The following is a 24,371-nucleotide window of genomic DNA, read 5'->3' as shown; positions in this document are numbered from 1 at the left end:
TCGCTAGCTGGCATGGTAGGCTGTGGCTGGCCTGGTAGACGCTGGCAGATTTTTGCTCTGGCTGGCAGGTTTTTGCTCAGGCTGGCTGCTCCGTCTCAGGCTGGCTGTGCCTTGCTTGCTGGCTGGTAAATGGATGAGAGAAGCTCTATTAGAATAATTTATATACACCTTTCCTAATTGGGGGCTGGGCAATTGTATCTAAGCATGTACAGTTAAAAAAGGGGAATCCGGCGCTGGATTCCGTCATGTGGCAGATCCGGCGCTCATAGGCTTCCATTCTATCAAACGCCGGATTTGGCGTTGTCCGTTTTTTCGCCGGAGACAAAAAAAACGTAACTTTGTCCCTTTTTTTTTTCCCCCCCCCACCGCCGCATCAACAATTTTCACCAGATCCGGCGAACGAAGGGTGAAATGTGTGGCCATCCGGCACAATCCGTTGCTAATACAAGTCTATGGGAAAAAAACGGATCCAGCGGCATCATTCGCCGGATCCTTTTTTTTTCAAAATTTGCTGGATTGAGCCTGACAGCAAAAAATTGATGTGAGAAATCAGCCTTTTCCTTCAGTTTCTTATTCGGAGCTGAAGTTGGTTTCTTATTCGGCAATTTTTTTCTTTTGTGTTTTTTTATACATTTAACAACAAAAAATAAGCATCACAATAATAAAACACAATGCAGTGAGGTGCCCTGATGTGAATACACTTAAGAACAGCTACAAAAACGATAAAACTGGCACAAAAAAGGCATCAAAGTGGGCACCAAGCAGCGTTGAAGAAAGGATTACGGTAAATTACTTTGGGCCACTGATCTCACACTGCAGACATATAGAACGGGGCGCCCCACATCAAACCCAAGTATCTCCAGCCTGGCCCAAATGGGTTCTGGGCATCAGAACTGGCATCAAAGTGGGAAAACTATTGATTTTCACAAATTTTAAAAAGTGACTGATGTTTTTAAGGGGTTAAATTACTTTGGGCCACTGATCTGACACTTAAAAAACACAGATAATGATGCCCTGCATCAAACCCAGGTCCCTCTAGCCTGACCCAAATGGGTTCTGGGCATCAGAACTGGCATCAAAGTGGGCAGACAGTCGATTTTGGCCATTTGAATAAGTAACTGGTGTTTTTAAGGGGTTAAAGGGCACCTGTCACCCCGTTTTTTCCGTATGAGATAAAAATACTGTTAAATAGGGCCTGAGCTGTGCATTACAACAGTGTATTTTGTGGACCCCGATTCCCCACCTATGCTGCCAAAATACGTTACCAAAGTAGCCGTTTTCGCCTGTCAATCAGGCTGGTCTGGTCAAAAGGGCGTGGTGTCTTCCCCCAGATCTTGCTTAGTTTTCCGTTGGTGGCGTAGTGGTTTGCGCATGCCCAAGGTCCCGAATCCACTGCACAGGGGAGTGAAAAGAGCGCTATGTGCACTATTTCATTGGTGATCGGTGGGGGCGGCCATCTTCCTTTGGCCGCGCGTGCGCAGAAGCGGCGCTCTGCTGGCCGCGGCTTCAGGAAAATGGCCGCGGGATGCCGCGCGTGCGCAGATGGAGATCGCGGCGGCCATTTTCCTGAAGCAGAGATGCGAACTCTGCTTCAGGAAAATGGCCGCCGCGATCTCCAGCTGCGCACGCGCGGCATTCCGCGGCCATTTTCCTGAAGCCGCGGCCAGCAGAGCGCCGCTTCTGCGCACGCGCGGCCAAAGGAAGATGGCCGCCCCCACCAATCACCAATGAAATAGTGCACATCGCGCTCTTTTAACTCCCCTGTGCAGTGGATTCGGGACCTTGGGCATGCGCAAACCACTACGCCACCAACGGAAAACTAAGCAAGATCTGGGGGAAGACACCACGCCCTTTTGACCAGACCAGCCTGATTGACAGGCGAAAACGGCTACTTTGGTAACGTATTTTGGCAGCATAGGTGGGGAATCGGGGTCCACAAAATACACTGTTGTAATGCACAGCTCAGGCCCTATTTAACAGTATTTTTATCTCATACTGAAAAAACGGGGTGACAGGTGCCCTTTAAATGATTTTGGGCCACTGATCTCACACTTCGAATACACAGATAGTGATGACTCGTATCAAACCCAGGTCCCTCTAGCCTGGCCCAAATGGGTTCTGGGCACCAGAACTGGCATCAAAGTGGGCAAACAGCCCATTTTCACATATTTGAATAAGTAACAGATGTTTTTAAATGCCTTTGGGTCACTGATACCACAGTGCATACATATAGAACACGGAGCCCCACATCAAAACAAGGTCTCTTCAGCCTGGCCCAAATGGTTTTTTGGCATCACAATTGGCATCAAAGTGGACATACAGCCCATTTTCACCGATTTGAATAAGGCTACTTTCACACTTCCGTCGGTACGGGCCCGTCGCAATGCGTCGTACCGACGGACGCTGTGAAATAACTGCAAGACGTGGGCAGCGGATGCAGTTTTACAACACATCCTCTGCCCATTCCGCAGTCCGGGGAGGAGGGGGCGGAGTTTCGGCCGCGCATGCTCGGTCGAAAATGGCGGACTCGACGCACAAAAAAAGTTACATGAAACTTTTTTTGTGCCGACGGTCCGCCAAATCACGAAGCATCCGTCGCACGACGGATGCGACGTGTGGCAATCCGTCGCAATGCGTCGCTAATGCAAGTCCATGGAGAAAAAACGCATCGTGCGGGCAACTTTGCAGGATGCGTTTTTTCTCCAAAACGACGCATTGCGACTTGCGCCATAAGACGGAAGTGTGAAAGTAGCCTAAGTGATGTTTTTAAGGGATTAAATTACTTTGGGCCACTGATATCACACTAAGAATACATAGATAGTGATGCACTGCATCAAACCCAGGTCCTTCCAGCCTAACACAAATGGGTTCTTGGCATCCGAACTGGCATCAAATTGGGCAAACAGCCCATTTTCACAGATTTGAATAAGCAAGTGTTTTTTCAAGGGGGATAAATGACATTGGGTCACTGATCTCACACTAAGAATACACAGATACTGATGCCCTGCATGAAACCCAGGTCCCTCTAGCCTGGCCCAATTGGGTTCTGGGCATCAGAATTGGCATCAACGTGGTCTAACAGGCCATTTTCACAGATTTGATTACATAACTGCATAACTGATGTTTTTAAGGGGTTAAATGACTTTGGGCCACTGATGTCACACCTAAAACACATAGATATTGATGCCCTGCATCAAACCCAGGTCCTGTTAGCCTGGCCCAAAAGGGTTCTGGGCACCGGAATTGGCATCAAAGTGGGCAAACAGACGATTTTCAAAGTCATTTAACCCCTTAAAAACATCAGATCCATTTTCAATTCTGTGAAAATGGGCTGTTTGCCCACTTTGATACCAGTTCTGATGCCCAGAACCCATTTATGCCAGGTGGAAGGACCTGGGTTTGATGCGGGCTATCACTATCTATGTATTCTTAGTGTGAGATCACTGGCCCAAGGTCATTTAACCCCTTAAAAACATCAGTTACTTATTCAAATCTGAGAAAATGGGCTGTATGCAAACTTTGATGCCAGTTATGATGCCCAGAACCCATTTGGGCCAGGCTGGAAGGACCTGGATTTGATGCGGGCCATCATTATTTATGTATTCTTAGAGTGAGATCACTGGCCCAAGGTCATTTAACCCCTTAAAAACATCAGTTACTTATTCAAATCTGAGCAAAATCGTCTGTTTGCCCACTTTGATGCCAGTTCTGATGCCCAGAACCCATTCGGGCCAGGCTGAAGAGGCCTGGTTTTGATGTGGGGCTCCCTGTTCTATATGTCTGCACTGTGATGTGTTTCACAGGCATTTAACCCCTTAAAAACATCAGTTACTTATTCAAATCTGTTAAAATGGGCCGTTTGCCCACTTTGATGTCAGTTCTGATGCCCAGAACCCATTTGGGCCAGGCTAACAGACCTAGGTTTGATATGGGGCATCACTATCTATGTATTCTTAGTGTGAGATCAGTGGCTAAAGTCATTTAACCCCTTAAAACACCAGTTACTTATTCAAATGGCCAAAATTGACTGCCCACTTTGATGCCAGTTCTGATGCCCAGAACCCATTTGGGCCAGACTGAAGAGACCTGGTTTCCCTGTTCTATATGTCAGCAGTGTGATATCAGTGGCCCAAAGTAATTTAACACTTTGATTAACTCCCTTCGGTGCCCACTTTGATGCCCATTTTTATGCCAGTTTTATAATTTTTATAGCTGTTTAAGTGTATTCACATCAGGGCACCTCGCTGTGTTGTATGTTATTATTGTGATGCTTATTTTTGTTGTTAAACATATAAAAAACAGAAAATAAAAAATTGCCGACTAGGAAACTGATGAATAAGGAACCAACTTCAGCCTCGTACAGAACATAAATAAAACTTGCATAGAACAGTACTGACGATAATATTCGCTGCTTGGTATCTGCGCCCTGCGGCCAAAGTTTGTACTATCCAAGAGCAGTGTGTTGTAGAAGTGTGTTGTAGAATAGCTTTATTCACACAACTTTAGAGCAAATGGATGTAGTTTATCTTTTTTTTATGTGGTTCCACCTAAATAATAGAAAAATATTTAGAATTGAGAGTCCTCAGTGGTTCATACCTTTTAAAGATGGTAACAAATTGCAAGCTTTCGAGACTACTCGGGTCTCTTCATCAGGCAAAGACTAATACAAATTCTGAAGAATCACATATTTATGCACAACACAGCACAGAAAAATGTCATAAATAAGACAGGTGAGGTTAAGCAGAATTACTATTATGTGAGTGATAAACAGTTATGTCCATAAATATTTGAGCACTTCAGCAGTTCATAGATAAGGAGTGTGAATGTTTTATTGTCCTCTGATTGAGGTCTGGTTCTATGTTATGGTGACCCCACATGGTCTGAGGAGCAAACTCCTTAGTTGATGTAGAAAGAGATAAATCCATGTGAAGCACTCATTCCTGCACTGATAGTGTCAAAGGTCATCATCAGCTTATATTCCAAGATCCATCTGTCTTGCTGAGATTTGAAGTTACCTTTTAACCCCTTCACCCCCAAGGGTGGTTTGCACGTTAATGACCGGGCCAATTTTTACAATTCTGACCACTGTCCCTTTATGAGGTTATAACTCTGGAACGCTTTAACGGATCTTGGCGATTCTGACATTGTTTTCTCGTGACATATTGTACTTCATGATAGTGGTAAAATTTCTTCGATATAACTTGCGTTTATTTGTGAAAAAAACGAATATTTGGCGAAAATTTAGAAAATTTCGCAATTTTCCAACTTTGAATTTTTATGCCCTTAAATCACAGACATATGTCACGCAAAATACTTAATAAGTAACATTTCCCACATGTCTCCTTTACATCACAATTTTGGAACCAAAATTTTTTTTTTGTGACGGAGTTATAAGGGTTAAAAGTTGACCAGCAATTTCTCATTTTTACAACACCATTTTTTTTTAGGGACCACATCTCATTTGAAGTCATTTTGAGGGGTCTATATGATAGAAAATACCCAAGTGTGACACCATTCTAAAAACTGCACCCCTCAAGGTACTCAAAACCACTTTCAAGAAGTTTATTAACCCTTCAGGTGTTTCACAGGAATTTTTGGAATGTTTAAATAAAAATAAACATTTAACTTTTTTTCACACAAAATTTATTTCAGCTCCAATTTGTTTTATTTTACCAAGGGTAACAGGAGAAAATAGACCCCAAACTTTGTTGTACAATTTGTCCTGAGTACGCTGATACCCGATATGTGGGGGTAAACCACTGTTTGGGTGCATGGCAGAGCTCGGAAGGAAAGGAGCGCCATTTGACTTTTCAATGCAAAATTGACTGGAATTGAGATGGGACGCCATGTTGCATTTGGAGAGCCCCTGATGTGCCTAAACATTGAAACCCCCCACAAGTGACACCATTTTGGAAAGTAGACCCCTTAAGGAACTTATCTAGATGTGTGTTGAGCACTTTGACCCAACAAGTGCTTCACAGAAGTTTATAATGCAGAGCCGTAAAAATAAAAAATCATATTTTTTCACAAAAATGATCTTTTCGCCCCCATTTTTTTATTTCCCCAAGGGTAAGAGAAGAAATTAGACCGCAAAAGTTGTTGTGCAATTTGTCCTGAGTACGACAATTCCCCATATGTGGGGGTAAACCACTGTTTGGGCGCATAGCAGAGCTCGGAAGGGAAGGAGCGCTATTTTACTTTTCAAGGCAAAATTGACTGGAATTAAGATGGGATGCCATGTTGCGTTTGGAGAGCCCCTGATGTGCCTAAACATTAAAAACCCCCACAAGTGACACCATTTTGGAAAGTAGACCCCCTAAGGAACTTATCTAGATGTGTTTTGATAGCTTTGAACCCCCAAGTGTTTCACTACAGTTTATAACGCAGAGCCGTGAAAATAAAAATTCCTTTTTTTTTCACAAAAATGATTTTTAGCCCCCAGTTTTGTATTTTCACAAGGGTATCAGGATAAATTGGACCCCAAACGTTGTTGTCCAATTTGTCCTGAGTACGCTGATACCCCATATGTGGGGGGGAACCACTGTTTGGGCGCATGACAGAGCTCGGAAGGGAAGGAGCGCCATTTGGAATGCAGACTTAAATGGATTGGTCTGCAGGCGTCACGTTGCATTTGCAGAGCCCCTGATGTTCCCAAACAGTACAAACCCCCCACAATTGACCCCATATTGGAAACTAGACCCCCCCAAGGAACTTATCTAGATGTGTTGTGAGAACTTTGAACCCCCAAGTGTTTCACTACAGTTTATAACGCAGAGCCGTGAAAATAAAAAATTTTTTTTTTCTCACAAAAATGATTTTTTAGCCCCCAGTTTTGTATTTTCCCAAGGGTAGCAGGAGAAATTGGACCCCAACAGATGATGTCCAATTTGTCCTGAGTACGCTGATACCCCATATGTTGGGGTAAACCCCTGTTTGGGCACACGGGAGAGCTCTGAAGGGAAGGAGCACTGTTTTCCTTTTTCAACGCAGAATTGGCTGGAATTCAGATCGGATGCCATGTCCCGTTTGGAGAGCCCCTGATGTGCCTAAACAGTGGAAACCCCCCAATTATAACTGAAACCCTAATCCAAACACACCCCTTACCCTAATCCCAACAGTAACCCTAACCACTCCTCTAACCCAGACACACCCAACCCTATTCCCAACCGTAAATGTAATCCAAACCCTAACCCTATCTTTAGCCCCAACCCTAACTGTAGCCCCAACCCTAGCCCTAACCCTAGCCCTAACCCTAGCCCTATCACTAGCCCTATCACTAGCCCTAACACTAGCCCTAACCCTAGCCCCAACCCTAGCCCTAACCCTAGCCCTAACCTTAGCCCCAACCCTAACTCTAGTCCTAACTCTAGCCCTAACCCTAACCCTAATGGGAAAATGGAAATAAATACATTTTTTATTTTTTTTATTTTTCCCTAACTAAGGGGGTGATGAAGGGGGGTTTGATTTACTTTTATAGCGGGTTATTTAGCGGATTTTTATGATTGGCAGCCGTCACACACTGAAAGACGCTTTTCATTGCAAAAAATATTTTTTGGGTTACCACATTTTGAGAGCTGTAATTTTTCCATATTTGAGTCCACAGAGTCATGTGAGATCTTGTTTTTTGCGAGACGAGTTGACGTTTTTATTGGTTACATTTTCGGACACGTGACATTTTTTGATCGCTTCTTATTCCGATCAGCTATTCATGAATTTCTTTTGGGGGAGGCGTTTATACCATTCCGCGTTTTCAATGTTAAATATAGGGAAAAAAAGCATGCGTTTTTTTGTGCAAAAAACGCTGCAGACAAAAACGCAAGTGTGAAACCAGCGACGCTTTTTATAGCAAAAAAGTTTTTGCGTCTCCACATTTTGAGACCTATAATTTTTCCACATTTTGCTCCACAGAGTCATGTGAGGTCTTGTTTTTTGCGGGACGAGTTGACGTTTTTATTGGTAACATTTTCGGACACGTGACCCTTTTTGATCGCTTTTTATTCCGATTTTTGTGAGGCAGAATGACCAAAAACCTGCTATTCATGAATTTCTTTTGGGAGAGGCGTTTATACTGTTCCGCGTTTGGTAAAATTGATAAAGCAGTTTTATTCGTCGGGTCAGTACGATTACAGTGATATCTCATTTATATCATTTTTTTATGTTTCGGCGCTTTTATACGATAAAAACTATTTTATAGAAAAAATAATTATTTTGGTATCGCTTTATTCTCAGGACTATAACTTTTTTATTTTTTTGCTGATGATGCTGTATGGCAGCTCGTTTTTTGCGGGACAAGATGACGTTTTCAGTGGTACCATGGTTATTTACATCAGTCTTTTTGATCGCGTGTTATTCCACTTTTTTTTCGGCGGTATGATAATAAAGCGTTGTTTTTTGCCTCGTTTTTTGTTTTTTTTCTTACGGTGTTTACTGAAGGGGTTAACTAGTGGGGCAGTTTTATAGGTTGGGTCGTTACGGACGCGGCGATACTAAATATGTGTACTTTTATTGTTTTTTTTTTTTATTTAGATAAATAAATGTATTTATGGGAATAATATTTTTTTTTTTTCTTTATTTAGGATATATATATATATTTTTTTTTTTACACACATGTGGGGAATTTTTTTTTTACTTTTTTACTTTGTCCCGGGGGGGACATCACAGATCATTGATCTGGCAGTGTTCACAGCACTCTGCCAGATCTGCGATCTGCTGTGCAGGGCTGCAGGCTTACCAAGTGTCTGCTCTGAGCAGGCACTCGGTAAGCCACCTCCCTCCCTGCAGGACCCGGATGCCGCGGCCATCTTGGATCCGGGACCTGCGGCGAGGAGGGAGGTAGGAGACCCTCGGAGCAACGCGATCACATCGCATTGCTCTGGGGGTCTCAGGGAAGCCGGCAGGGAGCCCCCTCCCTGCGCGATGCTTCCCTATACCGCCGGTACACCGCGATCATGTTTGATCGCGGTGTGCCGGGGGTTAATGTGCCGGGGGCGGTCCGTGACCGCTCCTGGCACATAGTGCCGGATGTCAGCTGCGATATGCAGCTGACACCCGGCCGCGATCGGCAGCGCTCCCCCCGTGAGCGCCGCTGATCGGTGATGACGTACTATCCCGTCGGTGGTCATACTGGCCCACCCCACCTCGACGGGATAGTACGTCCGATGTCAGGAAGGGGTTAATACAAGTCATTTCATATCCATAATGCTTTGATCGGGGAGACAAAAATGTATTGCCACAGGTAGATCCATTCTTTTTTTCTCTTATTGTGTGGCGATGAGAGTTCATCCTTGTTCTCAGTTTCTGCCCTGTCTCCCCTACATACAGACCCCCAGTTGGACATTTGGTACATATAATTATGTACACCACATTTGAACTGATGCAGCTAACAGTACCTGGGATCTTTTAGACCTGATGTGAATTGGGGATCTTTATGTTGTCCGTGGTCATTATAAATGGACAGGTTTTACATTTTTTCTGGTTGCAAGGAAAGGTAACTTCAAATCTCAGCGAGACAGAAGTATCTGGGAATATAAGCTGATGATCACCTTTGACACTCCCAGTGCAGGAATGAATGTTTCGCATGGATTTATGTCTTTTTACATCAACTAAGGAATTTGCTCCTCAGACTATGTGGGGGTCACCATAACGTAAAACCAGACCCCAATCAGAGGACAATAAAACATTCACACTCCTTATCTATGAACTGCTGAACTGCTCCAATATTTATGGATATCCCTACAACGCCAGAGCATTCTCCTGATGAGGCGGCAGATCGTCTCCTGAGGGATCTCCTTCCAGACCTGGACTAAAGCATCCACCAACTCCTGGACAGTCTGTGGTGCAACATAAGGTTGGTGGATGGTACTAGACATGATTTCTCAGATGTGTTCAATCGGATTCAGGTCTGGGGAACAGGCAGGCCAGTCCATAACTTCAATACCTTCATCTTGCAGGAACTGCTGATACATTCCAGCCACATGAGGTCTGGCATTGTCCCTCATGAGAAGGAACCCAGGGCTAACAGCACCAGCATATGGTCTCACAAGGGGTCTGAAAATCTCATCTCGGTACCTAATGGCAGTCAGGCTACCTCTGGCGAGCACATGGAGGGTTGTGCGGCCCTCCAAAGAAATGCCACCCCACACCGTTACTGACCCACTGCCAAACCGGTCATGCTGAAGGATGTTGCAGGCAGCAGCTCGCTCTCCACGGCGTCTGCAGACTCTGTCACGTTTGACAGGTGCTCAGTATGAACCTGCTTTCATCTGTGAAGAGCACAGGGCGCCAGTGGCGAATTTGCCAATCCTGGTGTGCTGTGGCAAATGCCAAGCGTCCTGCACGGTGTTGGGCTGTGAGCACAACCCCCATCTGTGGACGTCGGGCACTCAGACCATCCTCATGGAGTTGGTTTCTAACCGTTTGTGCAGACACATGCACATTTGTGGCCTGCTGGAGGTCATTTTGCCGGGCACTGGCAGTGTTCCTGTTCCTCCTTACACAAAGGCTGAGGTAGCCTTCCTGCTGCTGGGTTGTTGCCCTTCTACGACCCCCTCCACGTCTCCTGGTGTACTGGCCTATCTCCTGGTGTACTGGCCTATCTCCTGGTAGCGCCTCCAGCCTCTGGACACTATGCTGACAGACACAGCAAACCTTGCCACAGCTCGCATTGATGTGCCATCCTGGATGAGCTGCACTACCTGTATAATCTGTTTCATGCTACCACGTGTGTAAAAGCACAACCAGCATTCAAAAGTGAACAAAACATCAGGCAGAAAGCATTGGTACTGAGATGTGGTCTGTGGTCCCCACCTGCAGAACCACTCCTTTATTGAGTGTGTCTTGATAATTGCCAACAATTTTTTATAGTGCTTTGGAACAAAGCACTATACTGTTATTCCACCGTGGTAAACTTATTATTATTATTATAGTGCTTTGGAACAAAGCACTACAGGTCCTTCTCAAAAAATTAGCATATAGTGTTAAATTTCATTATTTACCATAATGTAATGATTACAATTAAACTTTCATATATTATAGATTCATTATCCACCAACTGAAATTTGTCAGGTCTTTTATTGTTTTAATACTGATGATTTTGGCCTACAACTCCTGATAACCCAAAAAACCTGTCTCAATAAATTAGCATATCAAGAAAAGGTTCTCTAAACGACCTATTACCCTAATCTTCTGAATCAACTAATTAACTCTAAACACATGCAAAAGATACCTGAGGCTTTTAAAAACTCCCTGCCTGGTTCATTACTCAAAACCCCCATCATGGGTAAGACTAGCGACCTGACAGATGTCAAGAAGGCCATCATTGACACCCTCAAGCAAGAGGGTAAGACCCAGAAAGAAATTTCTCAACAAATAGGCTGTTCCCAGAGTGCTGTATCAAGGCACCTCAATGGTAAGTCTGTTGGAAGGAAACAATGTGGCAGAAAACGCTGTACAACGAGAAGAGGTGACCGGACCCTGAGGAAGATTGTGGAGAAGGACCGATTCCAGACCTTGGGGAACCTGAGGAAGCAGTGGACTGAGTCTGGTGTGGAAACATCCAGAGCCACCGTGCACAGGCGTGTGCAGGAAATGGGCTACAGGTGCCGCATTCCCCAGGTAAAGCCACTTTTGAACCATAAACAGCGGCAGAAGCGCCTGACCTGGGCTACAGAGAAGCAGCACTGGACTGTTGCTAAGTGGTCCCAAGTACTTTTTTCTGATGAAAGCAAATTTTGCATGTCATTCGGAAATCAAGGTGCCAGAGTCTGGAGGAAGACTGGGGAGAAGGAAATGCCAAAATGCCTGAAGTCCAGTGTCAAGTACCCAGTCAGTGATGGTGTGGGGTGCCATGTCAGCTGCTGGTGTTGGTCCACTGGGTTTCATCAAGGGCAGGGTCAATGCAGCTAGCTATCAGGAGATTTTGGAGCACTTCATGCTTCCTGGCACCTGCTCACAGTGCCAAAACCACTGGTAAATGGTTTACTGACCATGGTATTACTGTGCTCAATTGGCCTGCCAACTCTCCTGACCTGAACCCCATAGAGAATCTGTGGGATATTGTGAAGAGAAAGTTGAGAGACGCAAGACCCAACACTCTGGATGAGCTTAAGGCCGCTATTGAAGCATCCTGGGCCTCCATAACATCTCAGCAGTGTCACAGGCTGATTGCCTCCATGCCACGCCGCATTGAAGCAGTCATTTCTGCCAAAGGATTCCCAACCAAGTATTGAGTGCATAACTGAACATTATTATTTGATGGTTTTTTTGTTTGTTATTAAAAAACACTTTTATTTGATTGGACGGTTGAAATATGCTAATTTATTGAGACAGGTTTTTTGGGTTATCAGGAGTTGTAGGCCAAAATCATCAGTATTAAAACAATAAAAGACCTGACAAATTTCAGTTGGTGGATAATGAATCTATAATATATGAAAGTTTAATTGTAATCATTACATTATGGTAAATAATGAAATTTAACACTATATGCTAATTTTTTGAGAAGGACCTGTATATTGTAATCCGAACGTGGATAACTTCTTATTATAGTGCTTTGGAACAAAGCACTATACTGTTATTCCATCGTGGATAACTTCTTATTATAGTGCTTTGGAACAAAGCACTATACTGTTATTCCATCGTGGATAACTTCTTCTTATTATAGTGCTTTGGAACAAAGCACTATACTGTTATTCGATCGTGGATAACTTCTTATTATAGTGCTTTGGAACAAAGCACTATACTGTTATTCCATCGTGGATAACTTCTTCTTATTATAGTGCTTTGGCACAAAGCACTATATTGTTATTCCATCGTGGTAAACTTCTTTATAGTGCTTTGGAACAAAGCACTATACTGTTATTCCACCGTGGTAAACTTCTTATTATTATAGTGCTTTGGAACAAAGCACTATACTGTTATTCCATCGTGGATAACTTCTTCTTATTATAGTGCTTTGGAACAAAGCACTATACTGTTATTCCACCGTGGATAACTTCTTCTTCTTATTATAGTGCTTTGGAACAAAGCACTATACTGTTATTCCACCGTGGATAACTTCTTATTCTTATTATAGTGCTTTGGAACAAAGCACTATACTGTTATTCCACCGTGGTAAACTTCTTATTATAGTGCTTTGGAACAAAGCACTATACTGTTATTCCACCGTGGTAAACTTCTTCTTATTCTTATTATTCAGTCCGCACGTAATGCGGCCCGAACCGCTAAACTCACAGACTCCAGTGAGGTGTCATTTCGAAGCCAGCGTTCCTGAGAGGTGTGCTAAGTATTTTTCGTGTCGATCGGATTTGTAGTTTTTGCGCAATTTGTGTTTGAAAAAAGTCTTTCAATGTGTTTCAATGGAGAAATTTTCCTATATGTTTATAATGGGCTGGTTTCTGAGGCAATTTCTAAAAATAACTGCCACCTGGCTGATTAGCTCATTGATATGCGCAGTCAGACACAGTTACTATGCCAACTCATATGAAATCTACATCAGCTCACCAGGTCACAAGTTTTGTCAGATAATATCAGCTCTTAAAGTGACAGTACAGCACAATTCCAAACCACTATCCGTAGTCTTATGATTATTAGACTGTGGCCCGATTCTAACTCATCGGGTATTCTAGAATATGCATGTCCACGTAGTATATTGCACAGCCACGCAGTATACAGTGCAGAGCCGTGCAGTACACAGCGCAGAGCCGCGCAGTACACAGCGCAGAGCCGCGCAGTACACAGCGCAGAGCCGCGCAGTATAAAGCGCAGAGCCGCGCAGAGCCGCGCAGTACACAGCGCAGAGCCGTGCAGTACACAGCGCAGAGCCGCGCAGTATAAAGCGCAGAGCCGTGCAGTACACAGCGCAGAGCCGCGCAGTACACAGCGCAGAGCCGTGCAGTACACAGCGCAGAGCCGCGCAGTATAAAGCGCAGAGCCGTGCAGTACACAGCGCAGAGCCGCACAGTACACAGTGCAGAGCCGCGCAGTACACAGCGCAGAGCCGCGCAGTATAAAGCGCAGAGCCGCGCAGTACACAGCGCAGAGCCGCGCAGTACACAGCGCAGAGCCGTGCAGTACACAGCGCAGAGCCGCGCAGTTTAAAGCGCAGAGCCGTGCAGTACACAGCGCAGAGCCGCGCAGTACACAGCGCAGAGCCGTGCAGTACACAGCGCAGAGCCGCGCAGTATAAAGCGCAGAGCCGTGCAGTACACAGCGCAGAGCCGCGCAGTACACAGCGCAGAGCCGCGCAGTATAAAGCGCAGAGCCGCGCAGTATAAAGCGCAGAGCCGCGCAGTACACAGCGCAGAGCCGCGCAGTACAGAGCGCAGAGCCGCACAGTATAAAGCGCAGAGCCGCGCAGTACACAGCGCAGAGCCGCGCAGTACACAGCGCAGAGCCGCGCAGTACACAGCGCAGAGCCGCGCAGTACACAGCGCAGAGCCGCGCAGTACACAGCGCAGAGCCGCGCAGTACACAGCGCAGAGCCGTGCAGTACACAGCGCAGAGCCGCGCAGTTTAAAGCGCAGAGCCGTGCAGTACACAGCGCAGAGCCGCGCAGTACACAGCGCAGAGCCGTGCAGTACACAGCGCAGAGCCGCGCAGTTTAAAGCGCAGAGCCGTGCAGTACACAGCGCAGAGCCGCGCAGTACACAGCGCAGAGCCGTGCAGTACACAGCGCAGAGCCGCACAGTATAAAGCGCAGAGCCGTGCAGTACACAGCGCAGAGCCGCGCAGTACACAGCGCAGAGCCGCACAGTATAAAGCGCAGAGCCGTGCAGTACACAGCGCAGAGCCGCGCAGTACACAGCGCAGAGCCGCGCAGTGCCGCACAGTACACAGCGCAGAGCCGTGCAGTACACAGCGCAGAGCCGCGCAGTACACAGCGCAGAGCCGCGCAGTACACAGCGCAGAGCCGCGCAGTATAAAGCGCAGAGCCGCGCAGTATAAAGCGCAGAGCCGCGCAGTACACAGCGCAGAGCCGCGCAGTACAGAGCGCAGAGCCGCACAGTATAAAGCGCAGAGCCGCGCAGTACACAGCGCAGAGCCGCGCAGTACACAGCGCAGAGCCGCGCAGTACACAGTGCAGAGCCGCACAGTACACAGCACAGAGCCGCGCAGTACACAGCGCAGAGCCACCCAGTATACAGCGCAGAGCCGCGCAGTACGCAGCGTAGAGCCACGCAGTATGCAGCGCAGAGCCGCGCAGTATACAGCGCTGAGCCGCGTAGTATACAGCGCAGAGCCCCGCAGTATACAGTGCAGAGCCCCGCAGTATACAGCGCAGACACGCGCAGTACACAGCACGGACACGCGCAGTACACAGCGCAGAGCCGCGCAGTACACAGCGCAGAGCCGCGTAGTATACAGCGAAGAGCCACGCAGTATATAGCGCAGAGCCGCGCAGAGCTGCGCAGTATACAGCGCAGAGCCGCGCAGTATACAGCGCAGAACGCGCAGTACACAGTGCAGAGCCGCGCAGTACACACCGCAGAGCCGTGCAGTACACAGCGCAGAGCCGCGCAGTACACAGCGCAGAGCCACGCAGTATACAGCGCAGAGCCGCGTAGTATACAGCGCAGAGCCGCGTAGTATACAGCGCAGAGCCACGCAGTATACAGCACAGAGCCACGCAGTATACAGCGCAGAGCCACGTAGTTATACTGCCCAGTCACGTAGTATATTGTCCAGTCACATAGTATACTGCATATCCCTGTTAAAAAAAAAAAGAATTAAAATAAAAAAGTTACATACTCACCTCCTGGAGCGGCCGGTATCTGATGGTTGTTGCACCTCCTAGAGTGGCCGGTACACGATGCTTGTTGCACCTGGAGTGGCCGGTACCCGATGCTTGTTGCGCGCTCCGGTCCCAAGAGTGCATTGCGGTCTCACGAGATGATGACGTAGCGGTGTTGTGAGACAGAAAGACGGAAGTGCCCTTAGATAATTAGATAGTAGATTACCCCGCTCACCAATTCGGAACCCGAGAGGCCCGGCCCACCAAATCGGACCCCGAGGGGCCCGGCCCACCAAATCGGACCCAGAGTGACCCCACCCCCTAAATCAGACCCAGAGTGACCCCGCCCACCAAATCGGACCCAGAGTGGCTCCGCCCACCAAATCGGACCCAGAGTGACCCCTTCCACCAAATCAGACCCAGAGTGACCCCTTCCACCAAATCGGACCCAGAGTGACCCCTTCCACCAAATCGGGCCCAGAATGACCCCGCCCACCAAATCGGACCCAGAGTGACCCCACCCACCAAATCGGACCCTGAGGTGCCCAGCCCACCAAATCAGACCCTGAGGTGCCCAGCCCACCAAATCGGACCGAGTGACCCCACCCACCAAATTGGTCCCTAAGGTGCCCCGCCCACCAAATCGGACCCAGAGTGGCTCCGCCCACCGAATCGGACCCAGAGTGGCCGCGCCCACAGAATCGGACCAAAAGTGACCCCGCCCACCGAATCGGACCTAGATTTACCCCGCCCACAAAATCAGACCCAGATTGACCCAACCCACCAAATCGGACCGCCTGAGGGGCACCCAAGTGTGAAAGTCTTGCAGGGGCAGCCCGGGCACCATTCCAAAGCACTATCTGTAGTTCCTTCAGGAAATACCCATCTAGTTCTTATTATTCAGTCCGCACGTAATGCGGCCCGAACCGCTTCACTCACAGACTCCAGTGAGGTGTCATTTCGAAGCCAGCGTCCCCAAGAGGTGTGCTAAGTTTTTTTCGTGTCGATCGGATTTGTAGTTTTGGCGCAATTTGCGTTTGAAAATGTTTTTTCCCCTCATTGTAATGCATTTCAATAGGGAAATTTTCCTATACGTTTAAAATGGGCTGGTTTCTGAGGCAATTTCTAAAAATAACTTAACTGCCAAATGCCACCTGGCTGATTAGCTCATTGATATGCGCAGTGTTATGACCCCAATGGCGAGGGTCTCAGAGATATCAGCAAGTCTGCGAAGTACAAAAATCCAGCTCATAGGGCAGTGGTAACTGGGTTGACCATATATCTACTCCTAACGCCAACACTAGAAGTAGCCGGGGAACATGCCTACGTTGGTCGCTAGATGTCTCGCGCCAGCCGGAGGACTAACTACCCCTAGAAGAGGAAAACAAAGACCTCTCTTGCCTCCAGAGAATAGACCCCAAAAGTAGGATACAAGCCCCCCACAAATAATAACGGTGAGGTAAGAGGAAATGACAAACACAGAGATGAACTAGGTTTAGCAAAGAGAGGCCCGCTTACTAATAGCAGAATGTAGTAAGATAACTTATATGGTCAACAAAAACCCTAACAAAATTCCACACTGGAGATTCAAGAACCCCCGAACCGTCTAACGGCCCGGGGGGAGAACTCCAGCCTCCCTAGAGCTTCCAGCAAGGAAAGGATACAGATAATGAACAAGCTGGACAAAAATGCAAACAAAAACAAATAGCAAAAAGCAAGAAAGCGGACTTAGCTTAATCACGCAGGAACCAGGATCAGTAGACAAGAGCACTACAGATTAGCTCTGATATCAACGTTGCCAGGCATTGAACTGAAGGTCCAGGGAGCTTATATAGCAACACCCCTGACCTAACGACCCAGGTGAGCATACAAGGGATGATAGACATACCCAGAGTAAAATCACTAGTAGCCACTAGAGGGAGCCAAAAGGTAAATTCACAACAGCGCAGTCAGACACAGTTACTATGCCAACGCCTACCAACTCCACCAGGTCACAGTTTTGTCAGATAATATCAGCTCTTAAAGTGACAGCACAGCACAATTTCAAAGCACTATCTGTAGTCTTATTATTATTACAGTATACAGCACAGAGCCCCGCAGCATACAGCGCAGAGCCCCGCAGTATACAGCGCAGAGCCCCGCAGTATACAGCGCAGAGCCGCGCAGTATACAGCGCAGAGCCGCGCAGTATACAGCGCAGAGCCGCGCAGTATACAGCGCAGAGCCGCGCAGCATACAGCACGGAGCCGCGCAGCATACAGCACAGAGCCGCGCAGCATACAGCGCAGAGCCGCGCAGCATACAGCGCAGAGCCGCGCAGCATACAGCGCAGAGCCGCGCAGCATACAGCGCAGAGCCGCGCATTATACAGCGCAGAGCCGCGCAGCATACAGCGCAGAGCTGCGCAGCATACAGCGCAGAGCCCCGCAGCATACAGCGCAGAGCCCCGCAGCATACAGCGCAGAGCCCCGCAGCATACAGCGCAGAGCCGCGCAGCATACAGCGCAGAGCCCCGCAGCATACAGCGCAGAGCCGCGCAGTATACAGCGCAGTCAGACCCAGTTACTATGCCAACGCCTATGAACTCTACATGAGTCCAGCACACAAGTGTTGTCAGATAATATCAGCTCTTAAAGTGACAGCACAGCACAATTCCCAAGCACTATCTGTAGTCATATTATAATTATTGCCCCGCCCGCCAAATCGGACCCAGAGTGGCGCCGCCAGCCAAATCGGACCCAGAGTGGCGCCGCCCGCCAAATTGGACCCAGAGTGACCCGGGCCACCAAATCGGACCCAGAGTGACCCGGGCCACCAAATCGGACCCAGAGTGACCCGGCCCACCAAATCAGACCCAGAGTGACCCGGCACACCAAATCGGACCCAGAGTGACCCGGCCCACCAAATCGGACCCAGAGTGACCCGGCCCACCAAATCGGACCCAGAGTGGCCTCAACCCTGAGGGGCTACAACTACCAAACCAGCGCCTGAGGGGCACCCAAGTGTGAAAGTCTTGCAGGGGCAGCCCGGGCACCATTCCAAAGCACTATCTGTAGTTCCTTCAGGAAATACCCATCTAGTTATTATTATTATTCAGTCCGCACATAATGCGGCCCGAACCGCTAAACTCACAGACTCCAGTGAGGTGTCATTTCGAAGCCAGCGTTCCTGAGAGGTGTGCTAAGTATTTTTCGTGTCGATCGGATTTGTAGTTTTGGCGCAATTTGCGTTTGAAAAAAGTGTCTCAATGCGTTTCAATAGGGACATTTTCCAATACGTTTATAATGGGCCTGATTTCTGAGGCAATTTCTAAAAATAACTGCCACCTGGCTGATTACCTCATTGATATGCGCAGTCAGATCCAGTTACTATGCCAACGCCTACGAGCCCACTAGAAAACAGGTTTTGTCAGTCAGATAATATCAGCTCCTCTCTGTTATCAGCCATTCCCCTGTCCTGCTGTCAGTCTATTTCTCTCTGGTATCAGCCATTCCCCGTACTGCTGTCAGTCTATTTCTCTCTGTTATCAGCCATTCCCCGTCCTGCTGCCAGTCTATTTCTCTCTGTTATCAGCCATTCCCTTATCCTGCTGTCAGTCAGAGTGACCCGTCCCACCAAATTCGACCCAGAGTGACCCGGCCCACCAAATTGGACCCGGAGTGACCCGGCCCACCAAATTGGACCCGGAGTGACCCGGCCCGCCAAATCGGACCCGGAGTGGAGCCGCCCGCCAAATCGGACCCGGAGTGGAGCCGCCCGCCAAATCGGACCCGGAGTGGCGCCGCCCGCCAAATCGGACCCAGAGTGGCTCCGCCCACCAAATCGGACCCAGAGTGACCCCTTCCACCAAATCAGACCCAGAGTGACCCCTTCCACCAAATCGGACCCAGAGTGACCCCTTCCACCAAATCGGGCCCAGAATGACCCCGCCCACCAAATCGGACCCAGAGTGACCCCACCCACCAAATCGGACCCTGAGGTGCCCAGCCCACCAAATCAGACCCTGAGGTGCCCAGCCCACCAAATCGGACCGAGTGACCCCACCCACCAAATTGGTCCCTAAGGTGCCCCGCCCACCAAATCGGACCCAGAGTGGCTCCGCCCACCGAATCGGACCCAGAGTGGCCGCGCCCACAGAATCGGACCAAAAGTGACCCCGCCCACCGAATCGGACCTAGATTTACCCCGCCCACAAAATCAGACCCAGATTGACCCAACCCACCAAATCGGACCGCCTGAGGGGCACCCAAGTGTGAAAGTCTTGCAGGGGCAGCCCGGGCACCATTCCAAAGCACTATCTGTAGTTCCTTCAGGAAATACCCATCTAGTTCTTATTATTCAGTCCGCACGTAATGCGGCCCGAACCGCTTCACTCACAGACTCCAGTGAGGTGTCATTTCGAAGCCAGCGTCCCCAAGAGGTGTGCTAAGTTTTTTTCGTGTCGATCGGATTTGTAGTTTTGGCGCAATTTGCGTTTGAAAATGTTTTTTCCCCTCATTGTAATGCATTTCAATAGGGAAATTTTCCTATACGTTTAAAATGGGCTGGTTTCTGAGGCAATTTCTAAAAATAACTTAACTGCCAAATGCCACCTGGCTGATTAGCTCATTGATATGCGCAGTGTTATGACCCCAATGGCGAGGGTCTCAGAGATATCAGCAAGTCTGCGAAGTACAAAAATCCAGCTCATAGGGCAGTGGTAACTGGGTTGACCATATATCTACTCCTAACGCCAACACTAGAAGTAGCCGGGGAACATGCCTACGTTGGTCGCTAGATGTCTCGCGCCAGCCGGAGGACTAACTACCCCTAGAAGAGGAAAACAAAGACCTCTCTTGCCTCCAGAGAATAGACCCCAAAAGTAGGATACAAGCCCCCCACAAATAATAACGGTGAGGTAAGAGGAAATGACAAACACAGAGATGAACTAGGTTTAGCAAAGAGAGGCCCGCTTACTAATAGCAGAATGTAGTAAGATAACTTATATGGTCAACAAAAACCCTAACAAAATTCCACACTGGAGATTCAAGAACCCCCGAACCGTCTAACGGCCCGGGGGGAGAACTCCAGCCTCCCTAGAGCTTCCAGCAAGGAAAGGATACAGATAATGAACAAGCTGGACAAAAATGCAAACAAAAACAAATAGCAAAAAGCAAGAAAGCGGACTTAGCTTAATCACGCAGGAACCAGGATCAGTAGACAAGAGCACTACAGATTAGCTCTGATATCAACGTTGCCAGGCATTGAACTGAAGGTCCAGGGAGCTTATATAGCAACACCCCTGACCTAACGACCCAGGTGAGCATACAAGGGATGATAGACATACCCAGAGTAAAATCACTAGTAGCCACTAGAGGGAGCCAAAAGGTAAATTCACAACAGCGCAGTCAGACACAGTTACTATGCCAACGCCTACCAACTCCACCAGGTCACAGTTTTGTCAGATAATATCAGCTCTTAAAGTGACAGCACAGCACAATTTCAAAGCACTATCTGTAGTCTTATTATTATTACAGTATACAGCACAGAGCCCCGCAGCATACAGCGCAGAGCCCCGCAGTATACAGCGCAGAGCCCCGCAGTATACAGCGCAGAGCCGCGCAGTATACAGCGCAGAGCCGCGCAGTATACAGCGCAGAGCCGCGCAGTATACAGCGCAGAGCCGCGCAGCATACAGCACGGAGCCGCGCAGCATACAGCACAGAGCCGCGCAGCATACAGCGCAGAGCCGCGCAGCATACAGCGCAGAGCCGCGCAGCATACAGCGCAGAGCCGCGCAGCATACAGCGCAGAGCCGCGCATTATACAGCGCAGAGCCGCGCAGCATACAGCGCAGAGCTGCGCAGCATACAGCGCAGAGCCCCGCAGCATACAGCGCAGAGCCCCGCAGCATACAGCGCAGAGCCCCGCAGCATACAGCGCAGAGCCGCGCAGCATACAGCGCAGAGCCCCGCAGCATACAGCGCAGAGCCGCGCAGTATACAGCGCAGTCAGACCCAGTTACTATGCCAACGCCTATGAACTCTACATGAGTCCAGCACACAAGTGTTGTCAGATAATATCAGCTCTTAAAGTGACAGCACAGCACAATTCCCAAGCACTATCTGTAGTCATATTATAATTATTGCCCCGCCCGCCAAATCGGACCCAGAGTGGCGCCGCCAGCCAAATCGGACCCAGAGTGGCGCCGCCCGCCAAATTGGACCCAGAGTGACCCGGGCCACCAAATCGGACCCAGAGTGACCCGGGCCACCAAATCGGACCCAGAGTGACCCGGCCCACCAAATCAGACCCAGAGTGACCCGGCACACCAAATCGGACCCAGAGTGACCCGGCCCACCAAATCGGACCCAGAGTGACCCGGCCCACCAAATCGGACCCAGAGTGGCCTCAACCCTGAGGGGCTACAACTACCAAACCAGCGCCTGAGGGGCACCCAAGTGTGAAAGTCTTGCAGGGGCAGCCCGGGCACCATTCCAAAGCACTATCTGTAGTTCCTTCAGGAAATACCCATCTAGTTATAGTGCTTTGGAACAAAGCACTATACTGTTATTCCACCGTGGTAAACTTCTTCTTATTCTTATTATTCAGTCCGCACGTAATGCGGCCCGAACCGCTAAACTCACAGACTCCAGTGAGGTGTCATTTCGAAGCCAGCGTTCCTGAGAGGTGTGCTAAGTATTTTTCGTGTCGATCGGATTTGTAGTTTTTGCGCAATTTGTGTTTGAAAAAAGTCTTTCAATGCGTTTCAATGGAGAAATTTTCCTATACGTTTATAATGGGCTAGTTTCTGAGGCAATTTCTAAAAATAACTGCCACCTGGCTGATTAGCTCATTGATATGCGCAGTCAGACACAGTTACTATGCCAACTCCTATGAAATCTACATCAGCTCACCAGGTCACAAGTTTTGTCAGATAATATCAGCTCTTAAAGTGACAGTACAGCACAATTCCAAACCACTATCCGTAGTCTTATGATTATTAGACTGTGGCCCGATTCTAACTCATCGGGTATTCTAGAATATGCATGTCCACGTAGTATATTGCACAGCCACGCAGTATACAGTGCAGAGCCGTGCAGTACACAGCGCAGAGCCGCGCAGTACACAGCGCAGAGCCGCGCAGTACACAGCGCAGAGCCGCGCAGTATAAAGCGCAGAGCCGCGCAGTACACAGCGCAGAGCCGCGCAGTACACAGCGCAGAGCCGTGCAGTACACAGCGCAGAGCCGCGCAGTATAAAGCGCAGAGCCGCGCAGTACACAGCGCAGAGCCGCGCAGTACACAGCGCAGAGCCGTGCAGTACACAGCGCAGAGCCGCGCAGTATAAAGCGCAGAGCCGTGCAGTACACAGCGCAGAGCCGCGCAGTACACAGCGCAGAGCCGCGCAGTTTAAAGCGCAGAGCCGTGCAGTACACAGCGCAGAGCCGCGCAGTACACAGCGCAGAGCCGTGCAGTACACAGCGCAGAGCCGCGCAGTATAAAGCGCAGAGCCGTGCAGTACACAGCGCAGAGCCGCGCAGTACACAGCGCAGAGCCGCGCAGTACACAGCGCAGAGCCGCGCAGTATAAAGCGCAGAGCCGCGCAGTATAAAGCGCAGAGCCGCGCAGTACACAGCGCAGAGCCGCGCAGTACACAGCGCAGAGCCGTGCAGTACACAGCGCAGAGCCGCGCAGTATAAAGCGCAGAGCCGTGCAGTACACAGCGCAGAGCCGCGCAGTACACAGCGCAGAGCCGTGCAGTACACAGCGCAGAGCCGCGCAGTATAAAGCGCAGAGCCGTGCAGTACACAGCGCAGAGCCGTGCAGTACACAGCGCAGAGCCGCGCAGTACACAGCGCAGAGCCATGCAGTACACAGCGCAAAGCCGCGCAGTATAAAGCGCAGAGCCGCGCAGTATAAAGCGGAGAGCCGCGCAGTACACAGCGCAGAGCCGAGCAGTACACAGCGCAGAGCCGCGCAGTAGACAGCGCAGAGCCGTGCAGTACAGAGCGCAGAGCCGCACAGTATAAAGCGCAGAGCCGCGCAGTATACCGCGCAGAGCCGTGCAGTACACAGCGCAGAGCCGCGCAGTACACAGCGCAGAGCCGCGCAGTACACAGCGCAGAGCCGCGCAGTACACAGCGCAGAGCCGCGCAGTACACAGCGCAGAGCCGCGCAGTACACAGCGCAGAGCCGAGCAGTACACAGCGCAGAGCCGCGCAGTACACAGCGCAGAGCCGAGCAGTACACAGCGCAGAGCCGCGCAGTACACAGCGCAGAGCTGCGCAGTACACAGCGCAGAGCCGCGCAGTACAGAGCGCAGAGCCGCACAGTATAAAGCGCAGAGCCGCGCAGTACACAGCGCAGAGCCGCGCAGTACACAGCGCAGAGCCGCGCAGTACACAGTGCAGAGCCGCACAGTACACAGCACAGAGCCGCGCAGTACACAGCGCAGAGCCACCCAGTATACAGCGCAGAGCCGCGCAGTACGCAGCGTAGAGCCACGCAGTATGCAGCGCAGAGCCGCGCAGTATACAGCGCTGAGCCGCGTAGTATACAGCGCAGAGCCCCGCAGTATACGGTGCAGAGCCCCGCAGTATACAGCGCAGACACGCGCAGTACACAGCACGGACACGCGCAGTACACAGCGCAGAGCCGCGCAG

The 24,371-nt window shown here is 49.2% G+C and overlaps 1 protein-coding gene across 6 annotated transcripts in view; it reads left to right on the top strand.

The window, feature by feature from the left end:
* FOXRED2 (FAD dependent oxidoreductase domain containing 2) overlaps window positions 1-24,371 on the top strand; it is a 548,573-nt gene that overhangs the window by 11,350 nt on the left and 512,852 nt on the right. The window lies entirely within an intron of this gene.

The sequence above is a fragment of the Ranitomeya variabilis genome, chromosome 8 (genome assembly GCF_051348905.1).
Source record: "Ranitomeya variabilis isolate aRanVar5 chromosome 8, aRanVar5.hap1, whole genome shotgun sequence".
NCBI classification, from domain to species: Eukaryota; Metazoa; Chordata; class Amphibia; order Anura; family Dendrobatidae; genus Ranitomeya; species Ranitomeya variabilis.
This window is presented reverse-complemented; position numbering and strand designations above follow the sequence as displayed.